The 21,507-nt window shown below is 31.6% G+C and overlaps 1 protein-coding gene across 1 annotated transcript in view; it reads right to left on the reverse strand.

Moving 5' to 3' along the window:
* LOC113517298 (ecdysone receptor) overlaps positions 1 to 21,507 on the reverse strand; it is a 315,053-nt gene that overhangs the window by 289,231 nt on the left and 4,315 nt on the right. Inside the window, exon 2 of the mRNA XM_052901561.1 lies at positions 10,100 to 10,288. The gene's annotated coding sequence lies outside the window, so the exon portion shown is untranslated. The remainder of the gene's footprint in view (positions 1 to 10,099; positions 10,289 to 21,507) is intronic.

A 21,507-nucleotide genomic window follows, 5' to 3' on the forward strand; every position in this document is an offset into this window, starting at 1 on the left:
CTAAACTTTTATGTACAAGTCCAAACATTTAAATCGACTCTTTACCTTATTGTTTGTTTTATAGAAAATTGACATATTTTTAAATTGGCTTACGAGATGTATTTATATATAAGTATGTATATAAAGCAGGTAAAACATTGTACCTTTTAAAGTAATTTTATTTACATTTATTTATAATTAGGTTGTCATTTTATTAATTGATAATTGTTATAGAAATATTATTAAAACATGTAAAATATTTTCTAAATAATACATGATTGAAAAATTCCAAAATAGGTTGGTTTTGCATCCACACCTATGAAAAACCGGGGTCAGATAATAGATATAACTGCTTTGAGTGCTCAGATAACTAAATAATTTTGACCACAATCTCAGTGTGGATTCTAGAAATAAGAAAAGAAGACTCCTTCTAGATGCCGTATCAAGATAAAACATACAGCATTAAGTGCCACAATAAGAGTAAGGTTATTTATACTTATAGTTCAACCTTTAGGAAGAGAACTGCAAAAACTACAATAATATCTAGACAAATAAAAATAAAACAAAAAAAGAAATATTTTGGCCTTATTATTCTAATGTAATTTTTTCTTGAATATCTCTTATGTACAGATTTAATACAATCATATAGATTTTTAGTCTCTCACTTTGGTTACCAATAGAGGTTAAACTTATGTTTCGTTCGAATAAATTACATGACGGAATTAGAAATAACATCATTTGAGAACGGAGCAGTTTATAAAAAGATGTAGTAGCAAGATTGAAAATGGAATGTAACAGTGGTTTGGGCGTATTAACTGGATGACAGATAGATAAATTCATTATAGAAAAGTATTATAATTGGTTAAGTCAGTCCAGAGTACACTCGTTCCACTTAGATGCAGCATCTAAATTATAGATACCAGAGATACAGAGATACCATAAAGATACTTCGTATTCGTTCGTTTGCCTGCATGGGTACCTCAGTCCCACCCATGTTTCTGCAGTGAAGCAATTGTGCTTACTTGACTGTGTTTTAAGGTTGGGATATGACAGTGAAAATACAGATTACGGAGACATAACACCATAGTAGTCAAGAATGGCAAGGCATGGTTTATTTTATATCTACAGGCAGAGGTTTCTACTTTTTTTAAGGCCCTACCTTAAAGAAAGTAGAAGCCGTTGCCTATATATATCTTAATAATATCCGTCTGCTCGTTGTGTTAAGTTTCATAAAGGGATAATTATAAAGTAAGGTCAATTTAAAAGTACCCGGAACTGAAAAGCTTGCATGGAGATGTGTAACTGTGAGCTTAAGCTAGTAAGGCAGGTCCTAGACAAGTAGCGATAGAACTAATCGTCGGATACGTTTCTAATAGCACATCCATAAGAAAATACAAAGCACTAAGTCTTTCTGTCTATCCTGCGCACGTGATAACGATAATGTATACATTAATAAATTCATTTGCAACTTGTTTAGAGTAGATAGAAGTATGTAGCAGTCTTCTCTTTTTGCTTATCCTTATAAAAAAAATAATTGTCATTAATATTGCTGACCGTGTTGAACCAAGAGTTGTAAGTAATCGTAATCCGTGAGAGTCAGTTTATAGGTCGTCTCAGTAATTGAAGGGACGTTAAGATGTCGGTGATCGCATTCAATCAAGCGATAAGATGGCGCCGCCCACGATCTAAGTCTTTGTAGGACCCGCTTAATGGTCAGTTATTTTGTCGACTTATTGCAGCGAGTTACGAATCCTGAGAGTTAATACTTATTGTTCAAAGACTTATTACTTTGAACACGAAATGGATTTTATTGTAAGAAGATTAAACATGTAGACCGTTGGGACATTAATATGAAAGCAAATTTTTGGCTCTTTTATATCTTAGCGATAAAGGAAAGTAATTAAAAATATATTATACACGTATTATAATGTCTGCACATTTCATAATTTTACAACTTTGTGATATTTGTACAGATCTTTAATTTGACTAATAAAATAGAAAATATAAATACAAATAATTTAATCGAATGTTACATATAATTGTATCTAAGAGGCCTTGGTGACCTATATAAGATAGCGTAGATAAATAATGCACATACATTATATCTATGATCCCATGCAGTCCGCTGCATCTGAAATAGAATCGTACTTCTCCGGTTCTGTTCGGGATAGGTCGTGGTTTCGAACTCTTGTCCCATTGCCGGCATTTAACGTTTTGTCTTCAGTACGAAAGTAGTTTGTATTAATTAATAATTGTATTTCAGTAAATATTGACGTTTTAGTATTAATATTTATAAACTTTTTGTTATGCTTAAAACTACTTTTAATTCAAATTACGCAACAAGTCTCCAGCGGTATTGAATAATTGAATTTTTGTCTGCATGATATTTTGCCTATTCTCACAAAAAAAAGACACGTTCATATGCTATTTTTGTAATAAGTAGAAAATATTAATAACGATTCTCCGACGAGTTTTACTGCCAGCCAAGGACCTCCCTTAACTGCTTACCCTTTCCATGGTGACTAATAAAACATACTACTTTTTTGGACTCTGTCAAAATCGTCTCTCCATCGCACAGGCTTGTGTGCCGTGACTTCATTTTAAATTCGAAGGAAGCCAAGATGTAAAAATTTTGGCCTACTTACTGCTTGGCATACAACTATGCGGCATATATTCAACCTACTTTAGTGTTGTTCTTGTTGCATTAGCTGTTTTTGTAAGAGATTATAGCATTGATTAATTTTAACCCTCTTTTACTGGGCTGCATTCCCCTCTGCCAAACCCCGAGTTGAGGACAGGTAAGATGTATACATCCATTAACTTTCGCTTAAGAAATACGGAAAGATCTAGGGAGCATCAGAATTAGTCAGTGAATGTCTCTTCATTAGGTCTTTTGTTGGCTAGTTCTGATTCCAGGCATTTTCGATTCGTCATTCGGTTTCATGGTCTTTTTTCTATGAGTAAAAATAGAATAGTAATCTCGCCTGCGGCATCAGTATATACTGGCGGGACACTAGAGAGAGATGACAGATAAAGATGAAAGCAAATAAGTTCATCCAAATCGACAAGAATTCTTCTAGCTAATAATCCCTTCCCCTCCAGGTTTCATACTATTTTTTTGTTTGAAAACAAATTTGTAGTATAAGAATATCCTAAATATCTACTTGAAGCATTTTTAGTTACTAACGATATCAGGGATGCTACAGAACGCATGTAAATTTTCAATTCTGTTGTTAAAAACTGCTGAACATAGTGGCATTTAAAACCTATTGACCTAGAAAAGTACTTCCGATGAACTTAAACTCGATTTAAAATAGATCGTGATTTGTAGCTACCCAGACAACCAGAGTTTAATCCCTTCGAACGCATTCGATTTCCGTTTTGTAGCGTTAGTAACTGGGACCATTGTTGCCCGCCTCTACCTTGTCACTTTTCCCCTTGATTGAAACCGCCTGATGGGCGATAAAGCAATTATAGATTGACTCCGTGTCGCCGGCAGTGAGACATATGCAAATGCAATCCAATGCAATACAAACAAAAAGGTCAGAAGCCGACGACCTAGTTTCCCAGCGAATACAAAGGTCACCCAGACATCGGCCCGGGAAGCGCATGATAACAAGCAAGGCTGTGCCATGCACGCAAACGTTTACTCCCGCGTTATGCAATAATATCATTCTACGAGTTTTGCACACGCGATCTGATACTAAGAAATTGTGAGATTCATAATGAAGCCACTATCAATGAATGTGAACTTGTCAAAAAATGACAGAGGCAGGTCACGAAAAAATTTGGCACGAAATAGTATAAATAAACATAATAATATCGGAGCAATACAAGTCATGAATATAAGTGTGTTTGTTTAATTGAACATTGTTTTGACGAATGTTATTCATATTATTTCATGCCAGTAGAACGACCTGGTTCGTTGGGATCAATTCTGAGATGCCATTTCTCGAAATATAATAATTTAATTTGATATTTTCCTTAAATTATTGTTTTACTTATGTCGTAATGGTCTCGTTATAGAATGGGCTACCCCTTCCTGTCTCATGGAAATCGTAAGAGCCGACTAAGGACACTTAATGATCGAGGGATGGGCAGCAGCGTCCGTTTTAAAACATCACCAAAACCTAACTGCGGTTGCCAACCCGCCTGCCAAGCGTGACAACTGCTAGCAAAATCTCCCAAGGAAGAGGTCTTCGTTTTGCAATGGACAGTTAATGGCTAATGTAGTATGGTATGATATTATTTTATGAACCATTATAAACTGAATTTAAAATGAAATTTGTTTTAAATGTATTAGAAATTTAGCTCATATTGATCCTTGAAGTAAAGATTTCACTGTGATATTAAACTGAAGTCTTAATTTTAGAGATTGATTTAATAAAATAACGCCTCGGAATCTCTAGACAAACGAGAATACCGATAGATACAATTTCGTTGCCACACGCGTAATAAAGAACTAGACATTGGACGTTAATTTCTTATTTTATCACATGCTTATATTAACGTAAACATATCTACTGATATCTTGTCTAGGAGGGTTGATCTAATTGTATGGTTATGATTATATAGATCTAAACCATACGCAGTAAAGTGATTTACCAGAGGGAGACTTTGTACAAAAGTCGATTGCTTGGGTACCTCTGTCCCATTCGTGTTTCAACCGTTAAGCAGTTGTGTTTGCATGGCTGTGTTTCGGTTTGAAGGGCGTGAATTTACTGGGTACAGAGGAATAACACCTGAGTCCTCAGGAATGGCAACGCATTGGGGGTTCATGGGCGAAACAGTATACTCTGTTATGTCCATGGTACTGCTCATTTCTATAGGCTACGGTTACCACTTTCCATCAGGTGGGCCCTCAGCTTGTTTGCCATTCTAAGTTGTATAAAAAAAATATTGCCGCAATCGAATGGGGATTCGATCGAATAAAATTCTAATGGTATAATAGTAACTTCCATTTACCGTTTGTTTTCGACTTATATTTAATACAATTTCAATATGATCTCAATTCGATTCCATCAAAATTCACTCTGCACATTTGGAGTAAAGTTGAATTATACAACTTTATAGCTGTTGTATCCTTTACATAATATGTGACATTTATTATTATTGTACGAAGTTACGATTGAACTGATTGTCTTTTACGAGTGTTCTCAATAATATGATTTATTGCGTCCGATTACAAAGGCGACATTTATTGTTTCGGAGAAAGTAACTCTAATTGTGAGTCTCATCCATGCAATATAGAAAATATTTTTATTAGTGTCGACACACTTTTTAACAGTTTTATATCCTGATCATTAATGTTGAACATTCATTCTATTATTATAACCAACTTTACATGAATAAAAGATTCTAAATTTGAATGTAAAGTACATTACATAGTTTTAATTATAATTGTTGTTATTGTTAAATTGTACCTATAATTCTAACGATTCTCTTTATAACCGAAAAGATTTACTCTCTTATTGACCTGATTTCGTTCAATCTTAAACAATAACTTTAATATATTATAGCCAGACAGTATTATAAATTTATATTTCGTCTCTCTTTGTGCCCATAACAACCTATGTAGCGTAAAAAGTCAGCGGAAGCCATATATTAGTACTGCGTTAAGCGTTTACAATGTTGCTATCGTTATATGTATGGTTGGTTCCAATAAGAGCATATTAGAATATATACAGTAGTTACTCTAATCATTCGCAAACTTTAACTGCCTCACGGTGTTCATTTGAAATTTTTAATTCGTTATGATTGACAATTGCCGTTGTTCTTATTAAAGTTTTTTTTTTTACGCAGGTACAATATTGATAACAGTCAGTCGATGAAAATGTAAGAGAATGTGTCTGTCTCTTTGATGGTTTTTTTATTATTAATTTTTAATATTAACAATGACAGTAAACTAAAAATAACCTATAATAGACAACTTTTTAGTTGGCTATTATAGGGATGTAAGTTACATTTAAGGTGACTTACTTAAAAGTAATTTCCGCCTCTGTTAAAGGAATTACAAGACAACAATGACAAAATAACAAAATATTTTATATAAATAAATTCCTAATAATTTTCTTTACCAATTTAATGTACCTTACTGAACAAATGTACCTTTATATGTATTTGTTAATATTTCTACTTTATTAGAGATTACTGGGGTTAATATGTTTCTTTAATTCATTAATAAGCATTGCAAGAAGGCTTTGAAGGAGGCCTTTGTCTTCAGACAAGAAAGGGGTGACAACATAGTTATTGATTGAACATTAATTATTGTTAAATTATTTATTATGGTGCTTTTTAAATAAAGCCTTATATTATTATTAATAAGCATAATCTTTCCTTTTAATTTTTATTTAAATGTACAAGGCGGACAATAATGCTATTGTTGTCATGTCATTTATTTTCAAATATTTAATTAAACCCACGTATGACTTGCATCAAGAGCCCTAAATATAAAGGTGTCTGACTTAGGTGTGTTTTTTGTATTGTGCATGTTCATTATGTGCTATTGTTTTCTTGAGTTTATAACAACCTGAATGGAATTAAACTGACAGGCTGTATATCCAACGTATATTTTAAAGTCGTTTGCTATACCTACCTATTTGTAATTGCCTATAATATCTACATTGAAATATACATTATAATTATGATATTTTAATCCAAAAGATTATTATAGAATCAACATATTCAACAGATCATGTTGATCTACAATATCCGGTTAATTGTCATTAATAATTTATGTACTTACCAGATAACATGTCATGGCAGCAAATAATCTTTTCCCACGAGAAATAGGATAATGCTATAATCTCGACACTTGCAGTGTTAGTTTACATGTTTTAATGTACTATTACTTATTAAATTGAAATATGAAATTCAATAAAAGGCTTGAATATTCAATAGGTATCAGGTTGAGAAAAAATATCTACGTGGAAAAAAATATCATCAATGTGCAATGAGTGAGTTCGTATGGTTGTTAAAAATAATTAATTGGTTAATTACTATAGAAAATTGTTGCGAACAAGTTAAGGCACTTCAAGTTTGTCATTTTTTTATATTAAAGCACAACATATGAACACATTATCTTGAGTGAACACAAGTATTATACTTATATCGTATATACTCGTAGTCCATGAATACGATATTATTGATACTCGTCAACAGCAACATTGCTGTATTAATATATTGTCGTTTAAACAGGCAAACCATTCCTTTAAATAATTCGTGTTACAGTTTAACAAATGATATTGATATAATGAGAACTAAAGGCGTTAGCTTAAAAGTAATTTTTCTGATTACTTCGTAGAAGGAGTATCTAGTTGGTATATTTTTCAATGTTTTAAAAATTCGAATCGCGTCGGAATGTGTAATTTTTAAATCCTGTCTATGTCATAGCTATCTAACCTTTGAAATAAATTTAAATAAATAAATTATAAAAAAAAAACATACCCATTAATAGCAAAAATGCCTATTGCTTATTGATATAGAAGTTCTTCTCTATTTCTCATTGTAATAATTATACTACACATATAGTGAAATGCTCATTTTACAAACTGTATCACGGATTCGGTTCTTGCATTACAATTATACAAAATTACAAATAAACGAACTTTACTATTTTAAACGAAGAAAGTCACGGCCCACGGTTGGAGCTGTGATTAATTAACTGTAGGTTCACGAATACATTATCTGAGCTAATTGTCTATTCTGAGGGAGGCACGATTTTGTAGATTTAACCGATAAAAAAAGTTCATTAGCATAGATCTTGAACGGGATATTGTAAGTTTAAATATTGATGAAGAAGGTATAGCTGTGGAATAAAAGTCTATTTTATTGCAGGCTTTTACTGTATTGTACTGTGGCTGTGACTTAGTCCACGTAGCCAAGATAAAAAGTACCTAGCCTATGTTATTCTCTTTTCTGTGCCACATAATTATTTTGGTAACTTAAATTTCATGAAAATTGATTCAATTGTTATAGAACAAAGAGGTAACACATCCATGATCACGTATTGTATAATATTGGTAAACATTCAAAAATTAATAAATTTTTGACAACTGAAACTTTTTGCAAAGCAAAATCTACTTCTAATCTGCTATAAACATATGAATCCTCATTCAAAATTAAAATTTAAGGTATGATTTATCAGTGTTTATGAAATTCGGTATGCGGGTAAGTTACGAGTATATTCCAACTTAGTATATAGATTACGTTACATACCGATTCTCGTAGGGAAAGCTGCGAGAAATAGCTAATTGTAATTAAAGTAATCTAAGAAATTTTTATTTTTTTTCCGTAGCAAAAATATCTTGTCAATTAAAAGCTTTTGCATTTTATATAATGTAACATAATGTATAAAGAAAATGTATAACAAACGAATTTAGAGGCATATTGAGTTGCAATTTGAAATGTTTTTAAGTCGAAGCCCTGCAATAAAGATACTCGTTTTATGTTGAACAATATTTACCGTTTTTTTCCTTGAGGTTAGAGAGCTTAAGGAAATTAATCACTGAACTCGAACCGAGCTCATATCTACCTGAATTAAATCAGTCTTCGTATTTTCGAGAACAAATTTTATGAATAAAAGTTTTAAATTTATAATATTATAACTGATCTGTAGAGGGTTTTATAATACTTTTTATTTGAGTTTCGCAAAATTCAGTACAAACACTCATCAAATTTCAAAGTTTTAGTTATATAACAAATCTTAAGGGACCATTTTTAAAATATGGTTACTGTTTTAAGTTATCGTAGCATGATTACTATCACGACATAATATCATAACAAGGTATATAGTAGTATGAAGATACGCATAATCATGGCTAGATACTTATTTATTAAAATTATTATATTCTCTGTAAGGAAAAAGTATCTTCTGGAAAAGCAATCATAAATTACATACCAAGTTTTAGTTTCAAAAATGTTTCTATTTTTTTAAAATAAAAAAAAATTCATCCTAAATGCATTATTATTCACTGGAAATACAAACTTTGACAATGTCAAGTTTTAGCGTGAAGCGTAAATAGCTTGACAAGTTGACAGACAATCTCAATATATTTGGAAAATATGTAAACAATTATTATATAATATATTTCAAAGATATTAAAAAGAACGTCTGTTCAGACACAGTAATAACTTTTTTTACTAGAAAGAAATTATGAAACTGTAAATATATTTTTAATTTTCTCTGAAAAAATTACAAGAAAAAGTTATACCTATTATTATAATTTGTTTGAAGAAAGATTTTTTTTTCAATTAAACAAATAATAAATGAAATCAACTGTAAAACATATTTTGTTATACATGAGCGGTCGGTTTGTTTGCTATTTCAACTAGTGTATTGTACTTTATTCCATAGTCGGCTTTTACGAGATTTTTGGTGATGAAAAGAAATAATTACGCATTAACTAAACTAACTACATCACCATACCATAATATATATAATATTATAGATGCGAAAATAACACTGTTTTTACATTTTTACCTCTTAATCTGCTCATATTTTAAATATTTTGATACAAAAAAGATTAGACTTTGAAAAAGGATATAAGCTACAAAAATAGTTTAGTTGCAAAAATAAATCTTGAAACGGGTAAAATAGGAAAAATAAGTTTAAATATATATATTATTTACTGCACTCGAACAAAAGATACAGCGATTAGTTTAATAACTTGTTAGCAAGGGTGGACTTATCTCTAAAAGAGATCTTAAAAATTTGTATGAAGAATCAATCATTTCTCAAATAAAATATAAAATTAAGTCAGTTCAGAGGGAGACTTTGTACAAAAGTCGAATGCTTGGGTACCTCTGTCCCATTCGTATTTCTACCAGTGAAGCAGTTGTGTTTGCATGGCTGTGTTTCGGTTTGAAGGGTGGAGGAATATGGCGTGAATTTACAGGGTACAAAGGAATAACATCTGAGTCCTCAGGAATTGCAACGCATGGGGGGTATCATAGTATACTCTGTTATGTCCATGGTGCTGCTCATGTCTATAGGCGACGGTTACCACTTTCCATCAGGTGGGCCGTCAGCTTGTTTGTCATTCTAAGTTATATAAAAAAAAACATGCAGGTGAGGTCATGGGCATTAGTTAGTTTATTATAAAATATAAATCCAACATACCTGTCAGTCACCGGGGTAAACCCGGCATTTTTCTTGCCACTCGTTAAATTCTCCACTTTTAACACTACACACACTATATCTACTTAAAGTTAGTTACATTCTAATTATTGCATTACTATGTACTGGCACTTACGACATAATTATTATTACTTTCGATTTACACAAGTGAAGCGGCGTTGTAACTTAGACCTGTAACAAAATAGATGAGTTGTATCAACGAAGTTCTTTCGCAATAATAAAGGGATAACAACATTTGCATGTGTATAAACCGCAAAGTAAAATTAGAATCTATATTCATCATCAAAGTGGTGCTCTGCGGTTATTTTTAATCAAAACAAATTCATTTTAAATATTGTATACGATACAAAGGAACATAATTGAATGTTAGGAACAATGAGTTGGCCGCGAAATCAGCTCAGTTCACCGATAACATTGATGTTTTTCAGTGTTGAACTAATCTCAAAGGCCCATCGCTAACTTATGCTACAAAAAATTAATTTATTATTATTACTATTTATAACTTTCTTGGTTAAGTAATTGTAAATAAATTTATTAATTATTAGTTATCACTCGAAAACCTTTCTATTTGTTTGCCAACTTATAGTTGCGGGAAGTATATAGTTTTGATTTTGTAATTAAGTAGTTAGTTAATATTTGAGTTTTTTGTATACAACTTAAAATGCAAGCAAGCTGACGCCCCACCTGTTGGACAGTGGTAACTGTCACCTACAGACATGAGCAGTACCATGGACATAATAGAGTATACTGTTTCGCCCATGATACCTCCCCATGCGTTGCCATTCCTGAGGACTCAGGTGTTATTCCTCTGTATCCTGTAAATTCACAACATATCCCACCCTTCAAACCGAAAAATACAGACACAAATATAAAATAAACGAGAAATACAAACCGAAACACGTCCATGCAAACACAACTGCTTTACGGTTAAAACACGAATGGGACAGAGGTTCCCAAGCAAACGACGTTTCCTCTGGTGTTTTGATTTTATATACTGTTAAATTAATTATTTTGGATAATACTTGTATTATTTGCTAATTATCTCTCTATTTTACAAGTAATTATTTTCAATGGACTTCAAAAATAAGAAGTTTCTTAATTCGGCTGTATTATTATTTTTTATACCACTGAGGTGGCAAACAAGCATACGGCCCACCTGATGGTAAGTGGTTACCGTAGCCTATGAACACCTGCAATACCAGAGGTATTACGCGTGTGTTGCCGACCCTGAAGAAACCTCTTTACCCCCCTTTTGAAGAACCCCATGCTGTAGTCTCTTGGAAAAACCTCGGCAGGGAGCTCATTCCACAACCTGAGTGTTCGTGGGAGGAAACATCTCTGAAACCGCGCAGTACGCGACCATTAAGACTGTAGGACATGAAGATGAACTTCCTGTCGATGGCGAGCCGTACGATAGTAGAAAATGGCTGTGGGCATCATATTGAACAATTCCTCTGAGCACAATCCAAATGTCCAATTTTTTATGTTTGTTAGCTTATGACTCGACTAGTTCTAAACCGATTTGGAAAATTATTTTTTATCTGAAAGGACATATTACAAAATATCCATTAGGTAGTAGTGGCTAGACATTATATATTATATACAATAATGGCTGACCATTATTATATAATGACTATTTAGTCAAATTATCTACATCAATAAAACAAGTATACATCCTCATTCTTTGAGCGAAAAATGGATTAAATTATAATTTTAAATAAAATATCAACAATATATTTATAATCAATATTATAACAATATCCCTTTATTCTACAGCCTATTTATAGAATAAAATATCTCAATTCCTTTATAAGTGATCCTTTAATAATTGTAAAATCCCCGAGAAAGCTTGAAGACCTCTGTAATAATAGGTCTCGACCTAGTTTAGACTCCTTGTAAAAGACAAGGCCAGACTTAAAGGTATAAATTGTTTTTCTTTATTCTATATTATTTATGGTTTTACTTTTAAATATAAATAATGGTTTTCAACAGGATTAGAAATTTTATTTTATAATAACCGTATTTTCGAAATTCCTATGGGAATGGGAGTATCAAATTCTGGCGAGCGAAGCCGCGAAAAATTAGTAATTATAATTTCCTACAAAAAAATATTTACATGACCACAAACCTAGTTTGGTTTGCGGTCAATGTTGTACTATGATATAGTTTTGTTTCAATCATATAATTTTAATATTAAGTTGCAGACATGTGGCAACAATGTGCGTATTGCTACATTCGTACCCTTGCCCTTGGGACACAAAATGCACGGTCATTATATACTGGCAGCTTGAGTTACAAATGCAGTCATTCAAAATGTAACGACGTCCGAAAGTAACTCTTATAACATTTGTTTAAAGTCTATATTGGTACCAAAACGTATCAGATGCTCGTTGCAATGAGTTAGCTAGACTGTCTGAATGTCAAACCAATATTCGGCAACGACTACTGCACCAAACCAATAAAAAAATAATTTATTCGAGTCTGAGTAAATAAGATGATGGCGCGAATTGTAAATTTGTGAGTAAATTTAATATAAGCCGGGGACGATTTAAACATCCTTTGTATTGGATCACTTGGGAAACAGCCAGAAAAAAAACGTTAAGTCGTTAATTTTGTATTGTTTGTTTACGAAATTTAGGGAAGTAAGTACCTACTCGTAATTATAAAGGATAAACCAGCAAAAACATTGCAAAATAATAATGTATTAGGTATTAACTGTATAAGAATACACATTAATTTTATTAATAATGATGAGTTGCACTAAATGAAAACCTTTTAAGGAGTGACGCAGCCTTTTTTGACTTCTAAGCATTAAAAATAAGATAACTATTCTATTTTGTACTAAAATGTATCTACTACTTTATCAAAGCTATTTTTGATATCTACTCTCAACTCAAATAATCAATCAAGAACAAATATTAAAGGAAGAAAATGTATTTAATAAAAGAATAAAACTATAAGTAGTACATAATTTTAATAACGATACATGCATAGTACTAATATTATCAATTTACAAGTTTGAAATGATGTTTGGATATAATGTATCCAAAAATCTTTCCAAAAGATCTTTTTAAACCATCATTGACAGCTTAACGTATTTGAATAAAATTTAATACAGAAATGAACGATATTTTATATTATCACCAAACATATAGCCGTGTGGTTCCGGTATAGAACAGGCCACCCTTTCCTTTCATGTGGGTGTCGTAAGAGGCGACTAAGGGAACTTAATGGTAGAGAGATAGGCAGCAATGTCCCTCTAAAAACATCTCTAAAAGCGGTTGTCAACTCGCGTGCCAAGCATGGCAACTACTGGCAAAACTCTCCTTATGGAGAAGGTTTATGTTCAGCAGTACGTAAGTTACTGGCTGAACTGGTATAAAAAAGTCCTGTACCTACTAATAGCATAAAACAAACAATCCGCCACAAACTAAAGTTCCATTACAACCATATGAATGAGTGGCAGTCCTCCACTGTGTGTTTTTAAGGCACTTTGTTCCACGCACAACCATTCTTTGGAATCAACTTCCAGCGGCAGTATTTCCGTACTGAACAACATCATAACCTTCAAGAAAAGAGCATATTCTTTCTTTAAAGGCCAGCAGCATACCTGCATTGCCTCTGGTGTTGCGGATGATTAAGGGCGTTAGTGGTCACTTACCATCAGATGGGCCGCATGCTCGTTTGCCCCTGTGTTATAAAAAAAATCTCACCTGATAAAAAGGCTTGTTAGAGATGCTGGTAGTCCACCAGCCCCATTGCTAGAAACATAACCCGGTAGATTAACCTTTCTACAGTTCCCACTGGAAACCATCATACTGGACTCCAGGTGTATTTATGATCATTTTTTATTCTCAATTATCATCCTTCAATGGTGCCCCTCCGGCCTATACCGTTAACGTAGGCGGGGTTACTATTCCATTAGCATCTATTAAAAAAAAAACTGTCGCCCATAGACGTCAGCTATATCTTACAACTGTAGACGTCACAGAAGCCTGGCCGCCCATATAAATTGTCTATTACAATAATTATTTCACATAACTATTAATCTTACTGCTGCATACCAAAATTTCTATTGTTCTCTAAAGTTGGCTGGGAAAGAATTCTGTTTAATATTAAATCCGCCTTATGCACCATGAATTCTAAGTAGTCAGTAAAGTTATTAAATAAATAAATAGGTATAAAATTTACAGTATTTGAATACTGCATATTTTATGTGTGCTTTAATATTTATTCGTGTTGGTTTACGTGTTATACAAATTACTAGCTTTTGCTCGCGATTTCGTACGTGTGATTTTTTTAGAAGTAGCAATACCAAAGAAATAGTTCACTCTAAAGATTATATACCGAAATAAAGCATACACCGATTTTTAAATATAACCATCAGGAATAGAAGTGATGCCGGAACAAACATATAGACTGGTAGACAGAGAGGTAGAAATAATGTAAAGTTATTTTAAACACAATTTAAAGTAACACAATTTTAACAACAATTTAAAGTATGGGATATTAGTGGATAAACAACTAAAGTAAAATAATAAAGAATGGTTTTAATATAGGTTATAATATTATATATATTAAGAGGTAAAATGGATGCAATCAAATTTGATAAAATAATATTGTATTGCTACTTACTTACGGCAGTCTATAGAGGTCTATATTCAGCATAGAACAGTAACGATTGATATGATGACGGTGAGTAGTTGCCACTAGGTTACCAGTATATACACACAAATGAAAATAAGAAAAAAATTCGCAAAAAAACTTTCCTGTTTAAAATAATAGTTTGATTAATATCAGAAAATGTGGGTAAAACAAAAATATCAAAGAGTAATGAGAAAACACTAGTGATATATTTTATTTGAATCTAGTGACACAGAATAACATAATGGAAGTATGTCAGAGACGAATAAAAATGTGATTCGCTTGAAACACGCGACGGTCGGCGCACTCAATCGATTCTTAGTTAAATAATCATTTATTGCATTCATCACTGCTCCAATAGGTGAAATATATTGTACTCGAGTGTCTGAAATAGCAATAGTTAATATGTATAGGGGAAATATCGCACGTTTTTCTAATAGGAATCTATGCGCCAAACGTAACGAAGGTCGCATCGGGACGTAAATCTAGTGAGGCATTGAACTATGAAACGTAGCCGGAAGCCGGGGCCGATGACTGATGAACACTACCGCGTGAATTGTAGGGTTGTCACCTTTTTTGCATAAGTAAAACAATTTATTTTTTTATTCGTTCAGTATAAGAATAAGAAATAATATTACCTTACCATTGCTTTTGAAGACATTGATATGACAGTAAAAGAATATAAGGGTATAAATCTATATTTTCTTTGAGCATATACTTACGGTTATCATTGAATTGTAGTTTGTAGTCAGTGTCTTCCATCACCGACAATATAGTACAAAATATATATATATATATATATATATATATATATATATATATATATATATATATATATATATATATATATATATATATATATATATATATATATATATTATAATTCATAGTATAATAGTTTGAGCACCACTGGACTACAACTCTCTGGTTTTGTTATAACAAATATTTAACCCATATTTTTGTGTTGTAATTAATAACCATAATGATGTAGAATATACCTTTTACTTAAAAAATAATTGCCTTACGTTTACGACTGTATCACATACAAATTATATTATTATACTTAGAAGTATTTCGATAAGTCAAACATACATCTGATTAAGATAATTTTTTTCACTTTTAAAGATAAATAAAAGACTTGTTTGGAATAGATATGATCATTTTTACTTGGTTAGAATTATTTTAAATAATTTTAATCAAATAACAAGTGATATGGAGTTCTGCAAAATAACAGCTAGTTCAGTAAAAGATTTCTATTCTAAATTAAAAACAAAAAACAACCGATAAAAAATTTATTCGACGTTTAAAATGAATAATAATGTTAATCCTTGCCTATCAAAAACGAATAAAGTTTAATTAAAGAACGTTCTCATCTTAAAAAAAAAAAAACTAAGCACAAAATTATATTTATACTATTGCCACAAACGAAACGAGCGATAAAAACTAATCGAGAAGACATCAAACTTTACGTCGACCTACCAAAGACCTTGTAACCTCATTATAAAGCTTCTCTTTCTGTGCCACTCACGACGAAAACAACACACAGAACGGCACCAATAAATTACACGGTGGATTCTTTACGACCAATAAATCCAATTTTTGAAATAGCTCATTCGATCTCGTCGATTTGTGCAGACGCAAACTGGGGAATTTTCAACCGTCCGTCAATTCAAATTAGGACGTAGCTAGCTGCTAGTGTTGCTACTGCTGTTTAAGCGATCCAGTAAAAACTTAATCATTTTAAATCCTTTGATACGATAATCGTAAACTTTTTATACATGCACACACATGCGTGCGCACACACACACGAACGATTCTTTTTTTTATAACACAGGGGTCGAAAGAGCATGCGGCTCACCTGATGATAAGTGACTACCGCCGCCCATGATCACTCACAACACCAGAGACATTGCAGATGTTTTGCCGGCCTTTTAAAAAGGAATATGCTCTATTACTGAATGTTATGATGTCGCATCGGTTCGGAAATACTGCTGCTGAAAGTTGATTCCAAAGAGTGGTTTTACGTGAAAGAAAGTGCCTTGAAAACGTACGGTGGAGGTATAACGTATGGTTAGGAAAAAACTTTTAATCCTTTAATGGACTTTTAATGAAACTATTAATCTTTTAATGAAATTTTTAATCATATATTAAAAAATTTAAATTTTTATTGTGTATATATATATATATAAATTACGGTAAATGCAATGTTTCACACATGTAAGTACATTTATTAAACACCACAACATATCTGATTATAGTTTTCAAACAGATTTTACAATTCTTGTTCTAATCCTAAATAATACAGACACGCATATGAAAAATTCAAGATGCAAATTTAAGAAGAGAAAACAAATAATAATAACAAATATAATACATATTATAGTAGTATTGCTTATGAAAATTGCGGCAAAGATAGGAAAATAAACAGTAGACAGCAGCAGTATATTAGGAAAAGATAAGACAATGAGCAATAGAAAAAGTGGCATTTAAGGAAAAAGAATAAAATCCAAATTAAGAAATATATAAATGAGGTTTATGTTGTGGACACGTAGGATTTCTAATTTTATCTTATTCTTAACGACCAATAAATCTGATTTTAGAAATAGCTTATTCATATATATACATACATACATATCAGGCACGCCTGGCTCCCATTAGGTAGAAACAATGGTAATATAACAATACTTCGATTAAAAAAAATCGAAGCATACTTCTCATTCAATCTTGAAAATTTGCACAGTCTTGAAAATTTGTCAGACAAAAACCCAAGCATTTTAAATTCTTTGATGCAATAACCACCAACTTTCAAACATGTAGTACATTCGTTATTTAAAATTAATTTATATTTGTCAATAAATTTACGATGTTCTTTAACACCACAAGGTGATTACAATTAATTATAATTTTCACATGGATTTCAAAATTGTATGCACAGAGATATGGACTTTATTTAGAAACAAAAAGGCAATGATATAAACATTACGAGATCCACATTCTGTTATATAAATTACACTTAAGCTTGTCCCGAATGAAAATAAAAAACAAATATTTACATAGAACTTAATATTATAATTACATGTAAATAGTTACAATCGTATTCTCAATTTCTATAATAACATTAGTGATAATATTTATAAACTAACACAATATGTTATTTATTATCAATAAATGGATTTTTTTAATATAATATAATTGATCTCGCCGTTTTGTATATAAATATGTTGGAGAGAGTTTCACGGTACAGAACACGGCGTGTCAATTCAAATCAAGATCTAGTCACAGAATTTTGACCAACCATGCAATAAGCAACAGCCCAACATGCTCTACGATTGTTCCTTATTGTTATAAAAGATAATAATCTGTCAAATTATTTATTTGTTTGTCAGCATACAGTTGGACTCGTACTTATATTTAATAATAAATACACCTATTATGACTAAATTTGCTAAACGACCAAGCAAACATTAAAATTATAAAAAAAAAAAATTAATTCACAACAATTTTCAATTATTATTTTTAAGAGGACAAATATAAGTCAAAACTACAATTACCAAGCAGAATCACGTTTCGGTTTCTTTACAGGCTCACTTGACGTAAGCCCGTATTGTTTTAGCAATGTAGTATCAATAACACTCAAAATTTAACCTTGGCAGCAACACTGAGGACGCTCTAATGATTTTTTTTTTGCCAACACTTTTTTGTATCGATACATATTGTCTCACAATGGTACTGAATTTGAAAGGAATACATTAACAACGCGGTCGATGCCTCCACCCGAACTGAGCCTTCTTACAGATTAAATAAATAAAGATTTGCAAAGTCCGCATGTTATTTATATAGGTAGATATATCTGCAAATACAAGAATATCCACTTGAAGTTTTAGAGAATATAATTATTAGATGTTTTTTAATGCAACTTATAATGGCTAGCCAGCTATTGGCCATGAACATCATAAAATACATTATGATTCCCATAACACCTCTCATACGTTCCACGATTCCTGAGGACTAAAGTACTATACGAAAGTATATGAAATTAATAATAGTTCTTATTTATTTATTAAACTTTAATACACCTATGTAGATAGTGCAAATGACGGACTTAATATTATATGGCATTCGACCGTAGACAGGAATAACAGAAAATATAATTAATGGTGCAACGTTTATGGCTACTGTTAACATATACTCGCTATGTGTGAAGTCTCGAAAATAAATTTAAACATTTCTATAATAAGGCGATGTTAATGACAAATTGTTTCATTATCAAACAAAAGGATAACATAATAAAAAAAATTACAAAAATAAGTAAAAAATTATTAATGGTCGAGATTAAAAATATTACTTTCATGTGTATTTAATTTATTAAAAATATTACTTTCAGGTATACATAAAATGATATTTAAATAAAATACAAATTTATGTATTACATATATACAGTAAAATTATTTTAAAATTAAATAATGTATGTAAGTTAACCTACAGAAAGTTCAAATATAGAAAAAGTAAATGCAAAATGGAATGATATCCATTAAAAAAATATTTATCCCATGTAAAGTATATACACGTGCTGTCTCTCAAGGGACCCTGACCTTGATAAGGTCTGTACCCTACCACAAAATCCAATTAAGTTATTCACGAGAGATTGATAGCTTCGCCCTTATTGGAAGGTATTTGTCACTGGATTTAATCAGCCAGTTTCGCTCCCAGAATTTATTGACCCATTATATGTGTTGGACAGAATTATGACTACGATTTCTGACCTTAATATTTTTTATGTAATATAGAATGACAAATATGCCAGCAACTTATCTGATGAACAATGGCAATCATCATCTACACAAATACACATGAATATCCCATTGCTAGCAATATACCCAACCAGGTCGACCTCCTCGCGGTTCCCCCTGGAAACTATCATGGTTATTTCCTGATGAATTCATCATGATGGTCTAACTGGCCTGTTTTCATTCTCATCTATCATCCTTCACTGGTGCTCCGCCAGCGTATCCCGTTAGCGCAGGCAGGGTTACCGTACCATTTTCACCCATAAAAAAATACCCATGAATAGTTCATGATAGAACCATAGAGCTGTAACGTACATAGCATCTCGATGTTGCCATTCTTGAGAAAATAGGTTTAAAGAGGTACACTGTCATATCCCTCCATTCAAACTAGAATATCAGCTCCTTAGAGACATAATATAAATAGGACTGAGATTTTAATTTATTAGCAAGTAGAAAAGGTTGTAATTCATAAACAATATCAACATATACTCGTATATTACCATTCCAATTTAATACAATCAGAGAAATATAGAAAAAGTACATAATGAGATATCAGAAGATGAAAAAGATAAAGTCTTTAAGAGTGTTGAAACCATCAAACTAGAATATCAGCTCTTTAGAGACATAATATAAATAGGACTGAGATTTTAATTTATTAGCAAGTAGAAAAGGTTGTAATTCATAAACAATGTCAACATATACTCGTATATTACCATTCCAATTTAATACAATCAGAGAAATATAGAAAAAGTACATAATGAGATATCAGAAGATGAAAAAGATAAAGTCTTTAAGAGTGTTGAAACCAAATTATACCTACTTTATTGTGTAAATACGTTCATAGAAAAAGAGCAAGTAGTTGGCAAGTGTGTTTAGGCATTTGTCTAAATTTACCATATTTTAAAGAGAAACTAATTAAAAGTATTCGAAACAGAACTGAGGGACAACAATAATAAGTCAATAATAAATCACTTATATAATAAAGAAGGAAACCTGATTGACATACTACCTCACAATGAGTGTTCTTTAGTTTGAAATTCGCCAACAATCTGGATCAAAGTATTTCCATGTAACTAATATGTGGGATTTCGTATTGTGAAATAGTTATTGTTCAAATACATTCTATACTAAATTCATATGAAGTATATCAAAGAGTTGAAACCATGTAATCTATAGTTAACAACAAAATATAAATTACAAAGGGCCGTACATTGATCAATAAGTGGAAAACCTAGCACTATATTTATTTGTACTTTATGCTACTGTATTTTACTTGAAATTTTTTTATTAATTAAATAAAATAAATAATAAAATATCTAAATTCTAATACGTACGTTACTGGTATACAAACAAATAAAATGACTTGGACAGGTCATTGCGTAATGCAAAAAGGTATAGATGAAAAATTGGTAAGTAACACTAGCTATTTACTAGGTTATAAAAATCTATTCTTTAAGGAAAATGAAACGGTAGACATGTTGAAATTTTTAAGGTGAAAGTCAATATAAGTTTCACTAGAAAGAGACCTTGTACAAAAGTTAACTACTTGGGTACCTCTTTTCCACCCATGTTTCTGCTTATGGAATAAAGAAAGACACAGGTACGGCTATTTTTACAATGGCTTCGATTTACGGTTTTTACAAAATATCGCAATCATCATCAACATCATAATCATTATATTATTCTTTAAATGTCCACTGCTGAACATAAGCCTTCCCCGTGGGGGGTTTTGCCGGTAGTTGCCATACTTAACAGGCAGATTGGTAACCGCAATTAGGATTTGGAGATGTTTTAAGAGGGACACTGCTGTCCATCCGTCGCCCTCTCTTAGCCGCCTCTTACAACACTCACGGGAAAGGGAGAGATGGCTTATTCTATGCCTGGACCACACGACAATATAATATAAAAGCATCGCAATAAATTGTTGAAGTTGAAGAATTTATTCAAGTTTAATTTTTA

Source organism: Galleria mellonella, unplaced genomic scaffold (genome assembly GCF_026898425.1).
Source record: "Galleria mellonella isolate WM207_F2 unplaced genomic scaffold, CSIRO_AGI_GalMel_v1 utg78, whole genome shotgun sequence".
In the NCBI taxonomy this organism is placed as follows: Eukaryota; Metazoa; Arthropoda; class Insecta; order Lepidoptera; family Pyralidae; genus Galleria; species Galleria mellonella.